Here is a 16,674-nt window from a genome sequence, read left to right on the forward strand (position 1 = left end):
CTGTAAGGGGACTGAGGCCATCACTAAGCCTGGCTCTGTGCTTCTGTATAGAGTCCTGGAGGGCTGGGAAGAAGTGCCCCGAAAACCAGACAGGGAAGAAGAAAGACGAAAGACAGACAGACAAACATCACCCCTGCTACTCTCTATGAGCCTGCAAAGCAACATTCCAAAATGCATGAAGAACTACAATGCTCAGGCAGCTCAGGAGCAGGAGTGTCCTGGACAGGTGTGGATGGGAGGCATGGCCCTGGAGAAGGGTGATGGGGAAGGATTGGGAGGACTGGAGGCTCAGGAGCAGGAGAGTCCCAGACAGGTGTGGATGAGAGGCATGGCCCTGGAGAAGGGTGATGGGGAAGGATTGGGAGGATTGGAGGATTGGAAGGTTGGAGGCTCAGGAGCAGCAGTGTCCTGGACAGGTGCAGATGAGAGGTGTGACCCTGAAGAAGGGTGATGGGGAAGGACTGGGAGGATTGGAGGATTGGAGGCTCAGGAGCAGGAGAGTCCCAGACAGGTGTGGATGAGAGGCATGGCCCTGGAGAAGGGTGATGGGGAAGGATTGGGAGGATTGGAGGATTGGAGGCTCAGGAGCAGCAGTGTCCTGGACAGGTGCGGATGAGAGGTGTGGCCCTGTAGAAGGGTGACAGGGAAGGATTGGGAGGATTGGAGGATTGGAGGATTGGAGGCTCAGGAGCAGCAGTGTCCTGGACAGGTGCACATGACAGGTGTGGCCCTGGGGAAGGGTGATGGGGGAAGAGTGTAGAGTGATTCGGGAGGCAGAATCAATGGGAGTGGTGACTGAGGGGAAACAGGAAGTGGAGACTCATGGGTGACCTCCAGGTGTCTGGCTTGCTTGTGACAGAGGGCACTGACTGAGGATCAGGACTGAGTGGGAAGACATGGGTTTGGCTGACACTTCTTGGGGCTGCCTTTCTGCCTCACCCCTCATTTTGCCTTTAGGTAGAGGGACTTGAATGATGCTGGGATATTGGGTGAAAGTAACCAAGCATGCCCTTTACCTTCTCCCGATGGTTTTGTCTCTGAGAAAGACTTTAATTATGTTTAGGTTACTTAAATAGGTTAGCAAAGGTACAATTATTCAGAAAGAATAAGAAATTACACAAAGAGAAAAGCAGAAAGAAAACAAGATTAAATGGATATGTGTAACCAAAGAAAAACCCTGGATACAGAAAAAAAAAAAAAAAAGAAATAGAGCTGTCAAAAATGAAATGCAATAGATAATGTAAACCTAAGAAGGATGTCATTAAGAGAGAAGTACTGAGCTGGAAGAGCATGCTGAAGAATTCACTCATAACATATCACAGAGAGAAACAAATATAAAAAAATGAAAAAACAGTCAATAGAGTTGAGGGAGAGATGGAGACCCTCCCACTGGGTGAAATAGAGAATGAGTTGTTGTGTTGTTGCTGTTTTTTTTTTTTTTTTTTTCTGTTGCCCAGGCTGGAGTGCAGTGGCGTGATCTCGGCTCACTGCAACCTCTGCCTCCCGGGTTCAAGTGATTCTCCTGCCTCAGTCTCTGAATAGCTGGGCCTACAGATGCCTGCTACCACACCTGGCTAATTTTTGTATTTTTAGTAGAGACAGGGTTTCACCATATTGGCCAGGCTGGTCTCAAACTCCTGACCTCAAGTGATCCACCTGCCTTGGCCTCCCAAAGTGCTGGGATTACAGGCATGAGCCACCATGCCCAGCAGAAAAGCAATTTTTAAAGAGACAATGGCTGAGAATTTTTTGGAAATGGAGAGTCACATTAGTCCTCAGATTACAAGAGCCCTCAGAGAAACTGAGTCAAATAAAAATAGCCTACCCATGGTACATCATTGCCATCATGGAGAACATAGAGGATGAAGAAGTGTGATGGCTAATTTTATGTGTCGGCTTGACTGGGATAAATGATGCCCAGAAAGCTGGTGAAACATGATTCCTGGGTGTGTCCATGATGGTGTTTCTGGAAGAGGTAAGCATCTGAATCAGTGGACTGAGTAAAGAATACCCCACCATGAATGATACCCCATCATTCAACCTGTTGAGGCCCTGAATAGAGCAAAGAGGTGGAGAAAGGGCGAATTTTCTCTGCTTGAGCTGGGACATCCATTGTTCTCTGACCTCAGATATTGGATCCTCTGGTTCTCAGGCCTTTGGGTTTGCACTGGAATTACACAACCAGCTCTCCTGGCTCTCCAGCTTGCAGAGAGTAGTTTGTGGGATTTCCAGGCCTCCATAGTTGTATGAGCCAATCCTTCACAATACATTTCTGTCTACATATTTATATATATCCTACCAGTTCTGTTTCTCTGGAGAATTCTAATACAAAAGGCAATTTTCAAAGCTATCAGAGCATTTCTGCTTCCAACAAAGATGGAATAACAGAAGCCATACTTATTCTCCCGCATGAGGTAACTCCCAAATCAGACATAATGGGAAACAATGGCTTTCATAACACGGGGTGTCCAATAATGAACGGTGGACCCTCATGTATGAAAAATGAATCAGGAGATCCCTAAAACTGCCCCAGTTATGGGCTTGAGAGTTTTCAGGCCACAAGAGGAGGGGAACTGAAATAGAGCGTGGCAATCTTTCTGGGTTGAAGAAAGGGGACAGAGAGTTCCCAGGGCAGAGTACCAGAGAGAAGATACAATGGGAAGTATGGACAACTGCAGAGTCCCTCTTGAGTAATCAGCCAAGCACTGATCAGCACACACGTATGAAAGAACTAACTGAGAATGGAGATAGAACCACCTGAAAGGGCTAGATGAAACAATGCTGATTGTTTTCAATGCTGATTGATTTCATCTACACAGGGCCAGGAGTAGTGCCCATCCCCACCAGCTAGATTGGAAAACCCCACAAGTCATGGGTCATTGGCAAGAGTATACAGCAGGGTCTTACCAAAGAGTGCGGAATAATTCGCTGTAGATTGAGGACTTCTCTGATCATATACAACAAATGTTAAAAGCAAGATCTGAAAGTATCAAACTCTTTCTAAGTAACTCAACTGCATCCACAACGAAGTTCAAAAATATTAATAGGATGCTTGGAGAGGTGGCTCATGCCTGTAATCCCAGCATTTTGGAAGGTGAGGTGGGAAGATTGCTTGAGCCCAGGAATTTGTGACCAGCCTGGGCAACATAGTGAGACAGTGTCTCTACAAAAAATCAAAAAATGAGGCAGCAGGATCATTTGAGCCCTTGAGGTTGAGGCTGCAATGAGTGTGATCACACCACTGCACTCCCACCTGGGTTATGGGAGTGAGATTCTGTTTCAAAAAAAAGTGACAGAAATACAAAAAGCATTCAGCACCCAGCAAAATATAATTCACAATATCTGGCTTCCAATAAAAAATTACCAAGCATGAAGAGAAACAGGAAATATAACCAATAATGAGAAAAAAATAATAATCAATTGAAATCAATCCAGAAGACAGATATTCAAGTTAGCAGACAGGACTCGAATATATATATGTTCACAACCTGAGTAGAAATAGAACTCATGAATATAAATAATAAATGGAACAAAATAGTTAAGTGGAGGCACAGAAGTTGTAAAAATATGACTCAAATCAAACTTCTAAAAATAAAAACTTCAATGTGTGAGATAAAAATTATACTGGAAGAAATTAATAGTGAAGTTGGCAATGAAGACAAAAAGATTAGCTTGAGGATGAGCTTGAAGACACAGTAATAGAAACCATCCAAAACGAAACTGGAAGAGGAAAGACAATTAAAAAAAAATGTGAGCAAAAATCAGCAAGTGTCAGAGCAACTTCACATGGCTGAATATAGGCGTAATTGAAGTCCCCCAAATGGAGGAGCACTAAAAAGTATTTGAAGGAATAACAGCAAAAAATTTATAGATCGATGAAAACTGTAAACCCAGAACTCCAGGAAACTCAACAAATCTCAAGCACAGAAACATGAAGAAAACTGCACTGAGGCACAGCATAATCAAATTGCTCAAACCCAATGATAAAGAGGAATCTCTAAAGCAGCCAGCTTTTGACAGGAAGTGGGAGTCACACACATCTGGAAGAACAACAGCAAGGATGACAGCTGGTTTCTTAGTGAAGACGATGTAGGTGGGAAGACAATGGGGGCAATATCTTTAAGCACTGGGAAAAGGCCATCAACCCAGAATTCTACACTTAGTGAACATGTCTTTCAAAAAGAAAGTAAAGACTCTTCTAGACAGTAATAAAAGTCAAGAAGCATGCATCATCATCAGACTTGCACTAAAAGAAATATTAAACAACGTCCCTCAGGCAGAAGGTAAGTGATACACAATGAAATTAGAATCTGCCTAAGAGACTGAGGAGCACAGGAATAGGCACTGCATGAATACGTAGATAACATTACTTTTCTTATCTGTAATATCTTTGAAGGAAAATTGACTTTATTGATTAATTGATTGAGACAGAATCTTACTCTGTCACCCAGGCTGTGTTGCAGTAGTGGGATCTTGGCTCACTGCAATCTCCACCTCCCGGGTTCAAGTAATTCTCCTGCCTCAACCTCCTGAGTAGCTGGGATTACAGGCACCTGCCACCACGCCTGGCTAATTTTTTTTGTATTTTTAGTAGCAACAGGGTTTCACTATGTTGGTAAGGCTGGTCTCAAACTCCTAACCTCAAATGATCCGCCCACCTAGGCCTCCCAAAGTGTTGGGATTACAGGCATGAGCCATCATGCCTGGCCAAAAACTGACTTTTAAATAAAAATAGTAACAATGATAACAAAATCTGTGTACGTAGATGTGAGAGGCATATAACATACATAAAAGTGAAATGTGTGACAACAAGAGTGCAGCACAAACCTGCAAGTGCCCAGAATGGAAGGATGCTTTCAGAAGACTTTTATCCTATATGTGAAGTGATGCAGTATCACTTGAAGGTAGACTGTGATAAATTTAAAATGTACACTAGAAATCCTACAACAAGCACTAAAATACCAAAAGAAAGACTTATATTTAATAAGCCAGCAAAGGATATAAAATATAATCATAGAAACAGTTAACACAAAACAAGGCAGAAAAAGAGAAAAAAAAGAAACAATGAACAAAAGTTTATTTCTACAACTAGAAAAAAGTAGTAAGATGTCAGATTTAATTTTGGCTATATAAATAATCAGAGTAAATGTGGAAAAGAAGAAATGAGTAGGTGTAGCACAGAGGATTTTTAGGGCAGTAAAACTATCCTGTATGATACCATAGTGGTGGACACATGACATTGTACATTTGTCAAAACTCAGAATTGTGTAACACAGAGTGAACCCTAATGTTAACTATGGCATTTAGTCAATAAAAATATATCAATATTCAATACATTAATTTTATATATCAATTGTAACAAGTGTACCACTCTGATGCAAGATGTTGATAATAGGGGAAACTGTGAGCAGAGAGAAAGGGGATACCTCAAACATGATAGAAAGGGATACTTGTAAGCTGTCTGTATTTTCTGCTCAACATTTCTGTAAAATGCTCTAATGATTTAAAAAAAGAAAGTTGGAGTGGCTACATTAATATGAGATTAACTAGATTTCAGTACAAAGGAAAAAAGCAAGCATTTCATTATAATAAAGGGGTCAAGTCACCAAGAGGGCAAAATCCTAAATGTTTATGCACCTGATAACAGAGCTTTGGAATATATGAGGGAAAATTGATAGAATTGAAAGGAAAAGTAGAAAAATGCACAATTATGGATGAAGATTTTGATACACCTCATTCAATAACAGACTGAATCAGTAGACAGCAAAAGCACTAAGTGTATAGGAGATTTAAATAGCACCATTAACCAACTTGATCTAATTGACATTTATAAAACACTCCAGCACCAACAGCAGAGTATACGTTATTTTCAAGAACATATGAAACACTTACCAAGCTAGACCGTATTTTGGGCCATAAAATAATTCACAATAAATTTAAAAGGATTCAAGTCTTATAAAATATTTTCTCTAACCACAATTGAATTAAAGTGAAAATCAGTAATGGAAGGATATCTGAAATATCTCCAAATATTTGAAAATTAAATAAGATACTTATATGCATGGGTCAGGGAAAAAATTAAAAGGGAAGTTAGAAAGTACTTTGAACCAAATTGACATGGCAAGATAAAATCAGAATTTTGAAGATGCCATTACAGCAGAACTTACATGGAAATTTATAGCAGTAACTAGAAAGGGAAGAACAAATTAAATTCTAAGTAAGCAGAATAAATGAAACTATAAACATCAGACTGAAAATCAATGAAATTAAAAATATAAAAACAATAGAGAAAATCAATGAAATCTAAAGCTAGTTCTTAGAAATAAACAAAATTTATAAACTTCTAAACAGACTAGTTAGGAAAAAAATGAGATAAGACACAAATTACTGATATCAGGATTTAGAGAGGTAACCTCAACAAAGATCCTACAGATATTAACAGAATAATAAAGAAAACTAATTTTCACCAATACATCTGAAAGCTTTGATAAAATGAATAAATTCTGTGAAAACTACAAATTCATGTCAGAAGAAACAGATTACCTGATTAGTCCTATATCTAGTAGAGAAATTGAAGTGGGAGTTAAAACTTTCCCTCAAGGAAGCTAGTCCCAGATGACTTCACTGGTGAATTCAACCAACCACTTAGGGAAGAAATAATATCAATTCTATACGAAATTATTCCAGAAAATTGAATGGGATGGAATACTTTCCAACTCATTCTATGAAACTAACATTATCCTAACACCAAAACTAGACAAAGATATTACAATAAAATAAAACCATAGGCCAATGTTTCTTATGTACATAGATGCATACATTTTAAGCATAATTGTAGCAAATCAAGTTCAACAATGTATGAAAAGGATAATATATCATGATGATGTGGTGTTTATCTACAGGAATGCAAGGTTGATTTAGCATTTGAAAAATTTATCTATTTTACCTAGTTTACAAACCAAACAATAAAAATTATATAATCATCCTAATAGGCTCAGAAAAAGTATTTGACAAAGTCCAACATCCATATTTATAATAAGAACCTTCAGTGAATAAGGTATAGAAGGGAACTTCCTCAAGCTAATAATAGGTATCTATGAAATATTTGCAATAAACACCTTCTTAATGATAAAAACCTGAATGTTTTCTCCTTCTGATCAGAAACAATATAAAGATCATCACTCTTATCATTTCTATTCAACACTGTACTGGAAGTGGTAGTCAGTTCAACGGGCATGAAAACAATGGAAGTCATGCAAATTGGAAAAGAAAATGAAGTAAAATTGTCTTTATTCACAGACAACAGGATTGTCTTTGTAGAAAATCTAAGGGGATCTGAAAAACAAACAAAACCCAAACCTACTAGAATTAATAACTAAGTCTAGCAATGTTGCAGGATGTAAGATCAATATACGAAAGTAATTTTATTTCTACGTATTACCAAAAAGCAATTGGAAATTGAATTTATTATTCAATTAGGCATCAAAATTAAAGTAGCATTAAAATTATGAAATACTTAGGAACAAATCTGATAAAAGACATGGACGACCTGTGCATTGGAAAACAACAAAACATTGCTGAATGAAATTAAAGATCTAAATAAATGCGAGAGATATACCCTGTTCATGTATCAAAAGATTCGATATTGTTACGATATTAACTCTCTTCAAATTGATCTGTATATTCAATGCAATCCCAATGAAAATGTAAGCAGTTTATTTTTAAAGAAATTGTCAAATTCTAAAATTTGTACAGAAATATAAAGGTCCAAGCATAACTAAAACAACTTTCAAAAAAAGAACAACATTGGATGATTAACACTACCTGATTTCCAGACTTTTAAAACTACAGTAATCACAACATTGTGGTATTGACACACAGATAGACAAGTATTTCAAGGAAACAGGATACAGAGTGAAAAAACAGATCCACGTATATATGGACAAATGATTTTCAACAACAACAAAAAATGATTTTCAGCCAAAGTCAACAAAGGTGCAAAAGCCATTGAGTGGAGACAGGACAGTCTTTACAGCAAATGGTGCTGGGAAAATTAAGCATTCATTAAGCTCCCTACCGACTCAAAAGGGAGCTTTAATCTATTCCTTGCACCATGCACAGAAATTCACTTAAAGTATATTATAGACCTAAATATGAAAAACAAAACTATTCAACTTTTGGAAGAAAACATAAGAAAAAAAACCTTTGTAGCCTTGGGTCAGGCAAAGATTTCTTAATATGACACCAAAACATAATCAAAGAGCAAAAAGAATTTCATAAGGTTTTAAACATCTACTCTTTGAATGACACTGTTAATAGAATGAGAAGGGAAGCTACACACTGGAAGAAAATATTTGCAAGTCATATCTCTGATACAGGACTTACATGCGGAACACATAGAGAACTCTCAAAACTCGGTAATATGAAAACAATAAAAATAGTGAAAATATAGGAATAGACATTTTGACAAAGATAAAAGGCTGACAAATAAGCACATGGAGAGATGTGCAACAGTGTTAGTCATTTAAAAAATGTAAATTAAAGTCCCACTGAGATGCATCTACATGCCTATTTGGGTGGCTGCAATGAGAAAGACTGATCATTGTAAGTGCTGGGGAGGATGTGGGAGGACTGGAGCTCTCAAAGTCTACTGATGCAATGCAAAATGGTACATTTACAAACTTTGGAAACAAGTTTGATGGCGTCTTAAAAGTTAAGCATACACTTACCACAGGATCCAGCCATACTTCCCAGGAGAGAAGAAAGCGTGCCTCTCAGCAAGGCTTACACACGAATATTCACAACAGCTTTGTTTATAAAAGCTGAAAAATGAAAACAGCCCAACCGCCATCCACATGCGAATGGATAACATGGTGGTGCGTTCCATCCATGCCGTGGAGTATCATTCAGCCATAAAAAGGAACGGATCAGAAATGCATGCAACAGTGTGAGCCAATCTTAAACTAGTTGCGTGGACTAGAAGGAGCCAGTCCAAAACAGAATCCTGAAACTCCCCTACTCTGCTAATGGGAGAAAGCAATTTCGAGGTACAAAACCAACAAAATGTTAATATCCAGAACGTGAAGAGCACCCACAAATCTACAGTGAGAAAAAGACCGAGAAAACCTTCACAGAAAAATAGAAGAAGAGTTTAAATAGCCAGTTTACAAAAGAGGAAACAAAATGGCAAGTAAATACACAAAAAGAAGTTGAATCTCACTACTACTTGGGAAAAATGACAATGAATTCAAAGAAATGCTATTTCCACCCAGCAGATGGGCTAATGCTAGAAGTTGGCACCAAGAGAGGTCGGGGTGTGGGGCACAAGCTGTCTGACCCGCTGCCCATGAGTGGACGTTCCCACCACCACCTGGTGCAGCCGCTCATGGCCTACGACCCAGCAATACTGCTTCTAGAAAGTTCCACACGGCATGCACAGACAGACATTTCTAAGATTGCTCACTGGGGCATCCTTGCACTGGCAAAATTGAAAACAGCCTACCTTGCCCACCAAGGACCAGTAAGTCAACTGTAGTGTATTTAATAAGAGGCCGGGCATTTAAAATGTGAACTGGAGCCACATCGACCACTAAGGATAAACTGCAGAGATGAGTGTGAGTGAGAACCTCTAGCTGGGGTGGTGAGTACAGTAACATGGTATCGGGTAAAGTTTAAAACCCTGCAAAAGAACATTCTCTACTGTTTATGGGAACATAAAAATGCAGTAAAAGTGGGAAACACGAGCGAATGATAAACGTCCGATTCCTGGCGGTGGTGATCTCTGGAAGGGGATGGAGGGGAATGGAAATCAGAGGGTGGCTGGCCCGGCAAAGATCTCTCTGCCATGACGGGGTCAGCACCAGTGTCGGGGAGGCTGGATCTCTGGGCTGGGGTCTGAGAAGGTGACAGGGGCGAGGGCCCTGCTGCAGAAACTCCACAGGAACAGAGGCTGGGAGAGCATTTCCTGGACAGAGGGAGCGCCAGCGGCAAAGCTGGGGGTGATGTGAAGCTGGAAACTGGGGTTTCAAGTCCCTCCCCTGAGGGTGGGGCACACGCAGGTGATGTGCCAGGTGGGCCCTGATGCAGACGTCACAGGCCTGGGCTGCGTCACTGAGGCCTGGGACTTGGTTCTGGAGGCCAAAGAGGCTGGTTGAAGAAATGTGAGGAGGAGGGCCGGGGCCCAGAGCAGGCGCCTTTGGGGGTGGATGGAGGGCCTGGGCAAGTTCCCCTAGAGGGATGCGGCTGGGGGAGGTGGGACCCCCCGGTGGGGAGATGCCCAAGAGGGCTCCGCTCTGGCTGCTGGAGGCACACCCACCCCCAGGAGTGCTTCCTTGTGCCAGCACCTGCAGCTGGAGGAGGCCCCTGCCGGCCTCAGCCTCCTGTAAACTCAGAACCTCAGCTTTCAGCTTTCTCAGGGCTGGCTGAGAACCCTCCTCTGGGCAGAGTTACTGCTTCTGACTCTCAGGGCCTGCCTCAGGCAAGGCAGTGCAGGCAGGGCCTCAGTTTCCCCCTCATTCTCTCACCCTCCCCTTGGCTTCCAGGGGCTCCTTTCCTGCTGAGACAGGCCCTGGGCTGCAGGCTGAATCTTGCCCCAGCAGGTCACAGGAGCTGCAACCTGGGCCGGCCCTCAGAGTGGCTTAACAAGGCCCTTCCTGAGTCTCGGCATCGGAGTGGCTGTGGGGTTGGTAGCACTTCAGGAAGTTAGGGATTGCCATCCTGGGCACTCCCGGCCCCATCATCTTCACACACGCCGTCCCCCTCCCCTGCCAGGCAATGCGGGGCTCTCCTCCCAGTGCTGGGGGAGCTCCAGCCTCTCAGCTGCTCAGTGAAAGCAGAACCTGAGACCAGTCCACGCCCGGCTCAGAGTGACGGTGCAGAGAGCCCTGCAGGCTGCATTCCCCGGTGTCCCGGCCAGGCCAGAACTGAGGGATCTGGGGCCCCACGTCCTTTCCCCTTTTGCTTCATTCAGAGTCCACACGTCCACATTGCTTCTCAGTGGGCCCCACAGCCCTGCACGGACCCTGCCTGCCTGCGGCTTCCCACTCGGCTGTTCCCACTCGCCAGGGGCACCTTCTCTGATAGGTTTGTTACGGGTGTCAGCACGTGTGAAGCCTCGTGAAATATGTCCCATTGTTTGTGTGACCTCATTTTAAAGTCTAATTTGTTAGACTCAAATAAGATCTAATAGCAGAGGCTTGAAGCAAGCTTTTGCCTTGGGGTTCATTGCCCCGTCCATTGGCACGAGGAGGACGTGACCAGGCAGCCCGGTGAGCCCAGGAAGAGGATGAGAGTCCCATGGGGCAGAACCAGCTCACCCTGATTATCCCAACAAGAGGGACAGCCAGTGGACCCCAGCCGCACGAGCAACCCAGCCCGGACTGCGGCGGCTGACCTCCCACCAGCCCCTCCCTAAGGCTTATTGTGTGCCACTGCAGCTTTGGGGTGTTAATGCTGCTTCCTTGGAGAGGCGGAGCTAATTGATGCAAACTCCTGGCTGTCACAAACAGCACTGTGAAGGGCTCCTTGTGCCACAGTGACCTCGTGAATCTCCGCGCGATTCCTGTGAGATGCACGTCCCAGGAGCTGGGGTGCTGAGTCCTAGCTTGCATGGGTTTAACTGAACTTGACCAAGACCAACTTGTTTTTCAGAATGGCTGTGCCAGCCTAGTCCCTGTAACCAGCAAAGAGCCTGTCTCCCCACACCCTCGCCAGCACTCTGCAGACAGAGCCTCGCTTCTGTTGCCCAGGCTGGAGTGCAGTGGCATGATCTCAGCTCACTGCAACCTCCACCTCCCAGGTTCAAGCGATTCTCCTGCCTCAGCCTTCTGAGTAGCTGGGATTACAGGCATGCACCACCATGCCCAGCTAATTTCTGTAATTTTTGTAGAGACGAGATTTCACCATGTTGGCCAGGGTGGTCTTGAACTCCTGACTTCAGGTGATCCGCCTGCCTTGGCCTCCCAAAGTGCTGGGATAACAGGGGTGAGCCAGTGTACCCGGTCGTGTCCTCCTTCCTAATCGTTGCCCTTTTGGGGTCGCAAAGCAACTGCTTTACCATGTGTTCGTCAGGTTACTGCTGAAGTTGGTTGTGTCTTCAGCTGTTCCTTAGCTGTCCAGGGACTCCTACTATGAATGCCTGCTGTGGTCTTTGCTCAGTTTACTATTGTCTGAACCTCTTTGTTTTTATAGAAAGGACTGCTCAGGCTCCCCAGGGGCAAGGTTGTGCCACCATCACACGACCAGTCACGAATAGCACTGGACTCAGGCTCGAGATCTGGACTCTTACTCTCTCTCTTTCCCCAGTCTGGGCTCCAGGGTGTGTGGAGTGGGTTCCCCTTGGAACCAGTGCCATAGCCCTCACCAGCAGCAGCAAGGTGTGGCCGGCATCCTTACTTCTCCCAGGGCCTTCCTGGTCAGCTGAGGGTTGCAGGGGCCATGCTGACTCCAGGTGTGTGTTTTTCGGCTGAGCTGTCACCAGGGTATCATCTGTTGTTGCCATATATTATTGCTACAGACACTGCGTGTTAGATCTCAGTAAAATGAGCAAAGGAAATTCATTTCTTGTTAACTTATGAGAGATGTGAGACTGATTGCTTTCCAGACACTGGGATCTATGAGAAAGTGCAGGATAAATGAACATTATTTGAGGCCACCTCTCCATTCATGGCCACTCAAGGAAGACTTGGAAATGCTAAACTGAGAAAATAACATCCCTATGGCATCCTCTGGTCTGCACATAGATGCATGCGCCTGACCTCACCTCACATGCATGGCAGAGCTGTGAAATGATGATGATGGTGGTGGTGATGATGATGATGGTGGTGATGGTGATGGTGATGATGGTGATGATGATGATGGTGATGATGATGGTGATGATGATGGTGGTGATGATGGTGATGATGATGGTAATGGTGGTGATGATGATGGTGATGATGGTGATGGTAATGATGATGATGATGGTGATGGTGGTGATGGTGATGATAATGATAATGATGATGGTGATGGTGGTGATAATGATGATGGTGGTGATGGTAATGGTGATGGTGATGATGATGGTTGTGATGCTGGTGGTGATTCTATCACACCTTAAGTGCCCTTGGGCCACTCTTTGTTGGTGCCAGGCACATTGCTTATCACTTAGCATACATTATTTAATTGAGGGATGATGGTGATGGTGATGATGATCATAGTGATTATGATGATGGTCATGATGATGATGGTGGTGATGATGGTAATGGTGGTGATGATGGTGATGGTGGTGGTGATGGGGATGATGATGGAAATGATGGTGATGATGATGGTGATGATGATAATAGTAATGATGATGTGGTGATGGTGATTGTGATGATGATGCTGGTGGTGATTCTATCACACCTTAAGTGCCCTTGGACTACTTTTTGTTGGTGCTAGGCACATTGCTTATCACTTAGCATATATTATTTACTTTAATCTTTGCAGCAACCCTAAGATGTACATGCTAGCGTTAGCCCATTTTATAGATGACAGAAAGGGAGGTTGCTCAGCTTCTTGCTGGGTCCACAGTCCAGCAAATTGAAAGCCAGAATTCAAATCCAGGACAGCTGGCTCCTTAGTGTGCAACCTCCATGCCCATGGAGTAGGTCACTTTGTTCTCATGACTTTTCTGTCCATTTCCCAGCTAGGGAGATGGATGTGCAGTGTCCTGTTCAAGGTCATATGAATAGGGGCTGAAAACACATTTCCATTTCTGCACCTTCTTCCAAGACCCCACTTGGTATCATTCTCCCCATTTTGGAAACTTTAAAACCCCAAGTGCCTTCAGGGGCAGGGAAGACTTCTACCTGGCCGCCCGAGCCAGCCCCTGCCGAGGCCTCATCCCAGGACCTGAAAAGCCACTGGGGCTGGGAGGTTCTTTGTTCAGTCCCATGTGGTTGCAAAGAGCAGCACCTGCTCCAGCCTGTTGGAGTGAAGGAGCATGGTGGGGCGATGCCAGAGGATGCTGAGGACACCAGACACAGGAAGACTCACGTCCTCGTCTGCCCAAGGCCATCTTGGTTCTGCCAAGATGACAGCCATGAGAGCTCCAGGGCCAGGCTGCTTGGCTCTGGGTTTCAACAGCCCAAGTGCCCCTTTTTGGGAGGAAACTCCCGTGGCTCAGCTCAGGTCAGGAGCTCATCCCTGGCCTAGTGTGGTGGCTGGGAGATGAGGAGAAAGGGTGGGGCTCCTAGGAGGGGCAGGGCTGAGGGCACCCATGGGTCAGGGATGCCTTGGGAGGAGTCCCGGTTCAGGCTCTGCACTCCCAGCTTCTCAGCAGCGCCATGGAGAGGGGAGGGCTTGGGGCAGGAACCGGGAAGGGCTGGGCTGGGTTGAGATCCAAACACTCGATAACCAAGACAAATGCTATTTTAACACCACACTTTAAAAATCCAAATTAATGCAAACACATTCAGAAGAAGCAAAATAACAAAATTTAAGATCTAGATAGCATCCGTTAAGGCTGGGGGTAGCGTGAGGCAGCTGAGGTGAGTTGTGTAAGCACAGGGTGGAGTCCTGTCTTCACTGGAAATGCAGTTATTTAAATGTGTTATACTCTTCAAACATCTCTGAGGGAGATTTTAAGTGTTCTCACAAAACATGGTAGCACGCCAGGGAATGCGTGTGCTCCTGGGCCCCAGCTAGCCATTCCATGGTGCACACATATTTCAAAGCATCATGCTGTATACCATAAACATATACAGATTTTAGTTATCCATTAAAATTCATTTAAAAATGCAAACAGTGTTGATATTCAGGTCCTGATGCACTGGAAACACTGCATGAAATTATCACTCCTATTGGTTGCTGAGGGTTCTGTGTTTGCCTCACCGGAATCCCGGCCCTGCAGGATCCTATCCTTATTACAATTTTGATATTTTGTTCACCTTGGAGTTTAAAAAAGATTGTTTCCAAAAATGCGTTGGAATAGTATTCCTCTGGATCACTGAATTTTCTGGCACCTCCTTACATTTTGCAGGCAGTCACCTGTCTCACTCGCCTCACTGTTCCCAGCCCCGAGGGGAAAGCTCTCTGGGCACCTCTCACACCTCGGCTACTGGGCCTGGGGAAGGTGAAGGTCTTGGCATGGCCCTGGCAAGGCTGAAGCCCAGGCTTCGCTCTGATCTGCTTGGCTCACCTCACAGCCCTTCACTGCCAGCCTCTCCTTGCCTTCCTGACCTCCTCCTGTTTCCAGAACCATCTGGCAGTCCAGTGCCCCGTCTCACTACCCTTTTTCTATCTGCCAGTGGGCACCGACAGAGCTGGGCTTGTCCGCTGGCCTTGGCATTCCCATCTGTATAAGGGCGTTCATCCTGATCACCTTGCCTAGCCCGCTGGTTGCTGGGAGGCTCAAAGGGGGTGGCAGTCATTTTAGAAACTTTAGGAGCTTCCAGCTGCAAGGTGAACTCCTCATGACACGAGGCAAAAGTGTCCCCTTCAATAAACATTCATTCAAAGGAATGCTCGTGCAGGGGAGAGAAAGAGAGAAGATCTTTGGACTCTTGAGTGCTCCATCCCCATCATGACCTCTGACCCTAGAGGTTTTTTAAAAGCTACAGGTGCCTCTGAACACCAGGCCCCAGTTCCCAATCCCGCCTCTGGCTCCCACATCATATGCGGTACATGCAGGAGGCTGCTGGGTAGACACCCAAGCTCAGGGCGGTGCCTGGTGCACACTGAGTGGGCGCTGCACACGTGGTGGCTGTGGCTGCCATCAGCAAGCCGTGGCTGCTGGTGGCTCCTGCCATCTTCCCTTTCCTTCAGGTCCCCTGGGTTCCTGCCCTGTGTGGAGAGCGCCCGTGCTGCCGCCGGGGATGCACCTGTCATGCTTACACCTGTGGAAGGCCTCCCCGTCCCTGGCCCTCCCTCCCCTCCACCTCCTCCTTTGATTTATTCATCTCTGTAACAGGCCTTCCTGCAAGCTGACTAGTGTGATAGATACGCTTGAATGGGTCTAATCCTTGTCAAGAGATTTGGAGTTGAATTAAACAGAGCAGATGAATTAACTACGGCCAGGGCAGGGGCTTTATCTGCATTTCAGAAATGGGGAACTGAGGGTTGCAATGAGGGGCAGCAGTGGGGCCCAGAGCCTGGGGTCCTGACCCCAGTCTAGGTTACGTGCAAAGGCCCCTTCCAGCACCTGTCACTTTCCTTGGAGATGAGGTGCAGACGGGAAGGAGTTAACAGCCATGCTGCCTTCCTCAAAGCAATTAATTAAGCAATTGGAGAGGTAGGGTCCGGACAATTATGCCCTAGACAAAGGAGATGGAGGAGGTGGGGGCAACCACTCCAGGGAGCCTTGCGCTGGGAGATTAATAAGCATTTGGCATTTGGACAGCACGCCGAGGCTCCGAGCAGCGCTGCTGTTGGGCCCTGCTCCATGCTGGCCCTCTGGGAAATTCCTGGGGCACAGGTCAATGTTACCGTGGTTACCCAGGCCACCATCATGACCAGCATGCAGGTGGCATCGGGATGACCAGGCTCTGGGGACGCCTGGCTCAGCCAAGACTGTTGACGGCTTCTATGTGAGGGCCGGGGCAGGGGTGAGCGGGGGCAGGGTTGGGAGAGTGGGGGCTTGCAGGTTTCAGACCAGACCCCAGCCCCAGCCCAAGGCCACCCCATTATTTAGAGAAAGAGGAAGGCTTAGGAAGGCTTGACGTC

The sequence above is a fragment of the Papio anubis genome, chromosome 8, assembly GCF_008728515.1.
Source record: "Papio anubis isolate 15944 chromosome 8, Panubis1.0, whole genome shotgun sequence".
Taxonomy (NCBI): Eukaryota; Metazoa; Chordata; class Mammalia; order Primates; family Cercopithecidae; genus Papio; species Papio anubis.